The sequence below is a fragment of the Triticum dicoccoides genome, chromosome 1A (assembly GCF_002162155.2).
Source record: "Triticum dicoccoides isolate Atlit2015 ecotype Zavitan chromosome 1A, WEW_v2.0, whole genome shotgun sequence".
NCBI classification, from domain to species: Eukaryota; Viridiplantae; Streptophyta; class Magnoliopsida; order Poales; family Poaceae; genus Triticum; species Triticum dicoccoides.
The window spans coordinates 365,889,050-365,893,436 of record NC_041380.1 but is presented as its reverse complement, the minus strand read 5'-3'; positions in this window follow the sequence as shown (position 1 = coordinate 365,893,436).

Sequence of the window (4,387 nt, the reverse complement as noted above, 5' to 3'; positions counted from 1 at the left end):
CAGTACTTGAAGGATTTATAACAGAGTAGCAATCACACACTTATTACATCGAGTGTCTCAATAGAGAACTTATTACAATAAATATGGCTTAAGGCCATCTAATAACGATAACAGCGGAAGGCTTGGAAGATAAGTGAGTCCATCAACTCCAACGGCATCACTGAGTATAGAACCACGACCTAAAAACTCCTTAATCATCATCTGAAAAGTCTGCAACATTAACGTTGCAGCCCTAAACGGGTCAGCACATGGAATATGCTGGCAAGGTAACACATAGAGAGTAATGGAATGAAACAGCTATTCTATATGCATATTTGGCTGGTGGAAAGCTCTATGGTTACAGTTTTGCGTAAAACCAATTTTTCCCTACTGTAAAGGAATAAATTTTATTTAACTATCATGGTAGTTGTTAAACATTGAGAATGATTGACAGCATCCTCAATCCCAATTAAGCATCATCATTAAACAAAACCCAACAAAATTAAATCTTAGGGTAACATGTTGAGATTCACATGATAATCCAGGTACTAGATACTCAAGTTGTCCATAACCGGGGACACGGCTAACCATGATTAGTTTATACACTCTGCAGAGGTTTGCGCACTTTTCCCCACAAGACTCGATCCCCTCCGTTTGGTTTCTCGCACTACATGGTGTTTGAGAAGACGTATGACCGAGACATAGTCTTTCAGAAGCGCTAGCACCTTACGATGGATAGACCATTACACCTACTTTCTCCTACATCTGCTAGTCTACCCTGTAAGTGTTTGCACGACTTAATCAACTAGGCTAGAGCCCATAATAGCTTGTGGCTGCACACGGAAGTTTCTAGTATGAAAAATCTCATGATCCCTTTGGGCCTGGGTGGCGGTCCATAAAGAAAAACAGGCAATCCTGGAATACCCAGGTACCTCAATCCACCCAGATGTGTGTTTAAGTTGCCACCTTAGATAAACCATTAATTTAACAAACTCACATCTGTCATGGATATCACTCACCCAATACATGTCTAATAGCATAGCATAGCAATAGTAAGCAAACGTAGAAGTAACTCCCAAAGGTTTGATAATACAACAGGTAATAAGTACCACCTCAACTACTTCCCAAACCCACAATTTAATTAGATCCTAATCATCCAATGTTTGAGGATTGATCTAATGCAATAAAACTGGGTAGTAGGAGGTATGATCAAAGTGTTACTTGCCTTGCTGATGATCCGTGAAACCTAGAGATTCGAAGTAACAGGCGGCGCACTCCGGGTATTCTATCGCAGACAAACAAACAAGCATACAATAAGTATTCATCTAATGCACAGTTAAAACTCAAATAAGAGATCTAACCAGAAAGTTCAACTTAAGAACTCCAGTTTGCAAAAAGAATCAAATCAAACGAAGCAACGAAAGTCAAACGGCAAAAGAAATGGACTTCGTTTACTATTCTGGATCTAGGGCAATTTTACAATGGCAAAAACTTGTTTAAGTTGGTTAAACGGATAGAGGGTTTCGAGACGAAACTCCAGGCGCTTGAATCGCCTGATTCCGATAAACGAGCGAAAAGTTAAACTAAAATGAAAAATCGGATCAGAAATCGCGATCAGAAAAATCACGGATTTAATCCGAGAAAAGAAAAAAACAACGAACGTTCGCTAGAACGAATGAATGAACGCTCGCTATCTAAATAAATCGGAAAAACCGATCTATTTAAAAAAACCGAAACTAAAAAAACGATCAAAACCATCGGAAAAAGCAAACGGTTTTTCAAAAAAAGAAAAAAACCGGCGTCTAAAAAAAACTACCCGGCAAGGTTCCGGTGGCGGCGGCGGGCTCCGCGACGGTGGTCGGCGGCGGGGCGGCGGCGGTGGCGCTAGGGTTCGGGGCGGCGGGGCGGCTCGGTGGGCTGCGGGGTCGGGCGCCCCGGCTTTAAAGGCCGGCCCCGGAGGAGTCCGGGCCTAACACGGCCCGTAGGTCGGTTTCTTTTTTTAATTATTTTGCGCAGAAAAACAGATAAAAGAAATACTAAACGGACTCCAAAAATCCTAAAATAAATTTTCGCGGGCTTCTAAAATCAAACCACACAAGGTGAACATTTATTTGGGGCCTAAATGCAATTTTGAAAAACGCACATTTTTCCTAAATTCAAATAAAATAACGAAAAACTCCGAAATAAAATCTTATTTGATTTTATTATTAAATCCTCAATATTTCTTTATTTTGGGAAAGTCATTTTATTTCCTCTCTCATATTTTTGTAATAGAAATAAGTGATGATAAAATAATTAAAATTAAATGATCCTATTCTCAAAATTTGAGAAAACTCAAATATGAAAATAACGAAATCCCCAACTCTCTCCGTGGGTCCTTGAGTTGCGTAGAATTTCTAGGATCAAAACCAAAAGCAAATAAAATATGATATGAAATGATGATCTAATGTATAACATTCCAAATTGAAAATTTGGGATGTTACAAACCTACCCCCCTTAAGATGAATCTCGCCCTCGAGATTTGGGTTGGCTAGAAAATAGGTGAGGGTGGTCCTTGAGCAAATCTTCCCCTCGCTCCCAGGTGGCTTCATCCTCCATGTGGTGGCTCCACTGAACCTTGCAAAACTTGATAACCTTGCTGTGGGTGACTCGACTGGCATAGTCTAGAATCTTAACTGGTTTCTCCTCATAGGTCAAATCGTTATCCAACTCAATTGCTTCCAATGGCACTGTGTCTCTCAAGGGTATGTCAGCCATCTCCGCGTGACACTTCTTCAACTAAGAAACATGGAACACATCATGAACTCCTGACAATCCTTCGGCCAGTTCCAACTTGTAGGCCACTTCTCCCATACATTCCAATACTCGATATGGTCCTACAAATCGTGGCGCTAACTTTCCCTTAACGCCAAAGCGCTTTATTCCCCGAAGTGGGGATACTCGAAGATAAACTCTGTCTCCGACTTTGTAAACTGTCTCCTTGTGTTTAGAATCTGCGTAGCTCTTCTGCCTGGACTCGGCTACCTTGAGCCTATCGCGAATTAATTTCACTTTCTGTTCAGACTCCTTAATTAGATCCGGTCCAAACAACTGGCGGTCTCCAACTTCATCCCATGACAGCGGTGTCCTGCACCTCCTTCCGTACAAGGCTTCAAAAGGGGCCACCTTTAAACTGGATTGATAGCTGTTGTTGTAAGAGAATTCTGCATATGGCAAATTGTCGTCCCAACTAGATCCATAATCTAGCGCACAAGCTCTCAGCATGTCCTCCAAAATCGGATTGACTCTCTCGGTCTGTCCATTTGTCTGTTGATGAAAAGCTGTGCTGAACTCTAGCCTGGTACCCAAAGTTTCATGCAACTGATTCCAGAACTTTGAGGTAAACTGGGTTCCTCTATCTGATACTATACTCCTCCGAACTCCATGTAAGCATATGATCCTGGTCATGTATATCTTTGCCAACTTAGCACTGGTGTAAGTGGTCTTTACTGGGATGAAATGAGCTACCTTCGTCAACCGATCGACTACAACCCAAATCGAGTCATAACCTGAACGAGTCCTGGGTAATCCCGTGATAAAATCCATGCCTAACTTATCCCAATTCCATTCGGGTATCGGCAATGGCTGTAGCAATCCTGTTGGCTTCTGATACTCTGCCTTTACTCTCTGACGTACATCACAAACTGCTACATACTCCGCAATATCTTTCTTCATTCCGGTCTACTAGAAAGTATCCTTCAAATCCACATACATCTTGGTATTTCCTGGGTGAATCGAATATGGTGAGTCATGCGCCTCTTGCAGAATCAACTTCCTGATCTCCGGGTCATTGGGCACATAAACACGGTCTTCAAACCATAGGGTGTCGTGCTCATCCTCACGAAATCCTTTAGCCTTTCCTTCGCTCATTTTCTCCTTTATAGAGGCAATCTCTTTGTCAGTCTTCTGAGCTTCTCTGATTCTATCCATCAAAGTTGACTGAATCTCCAATGCTGCTACATAGCCTCTCGGAACTATTTCCAAACATAGCTCATGAAGATCCTCAGCTAACTCCTTTGGTATTTCGCCCGTCATTAGTGTATTGACATGGCTCTTACGGCTCAATGCGTCAGCTACTACATTAGCCTTTCCAGGATGGTAATGCAATCTCATATCATAATCCTTGATGAGCTCCAACCATCTCCTTTGTCTGAGGTTTAACTCCTTCTGCGTGAAAATGTATTTCAAACTCTTGTGGTCCGTGTACACCTCACAATGATTTCCAATGAGGAAATGTCTCCATGTGTTCAATGCATGCACTACGGCTGCTAACTCCAAATCATGCGTGGCATAATTCAATTCGTGGGGTTTCAGTTGTCCTGAGGCATATGAAACAACTCTTCCTTCCTGCATAAGCACTGCTCCAAGT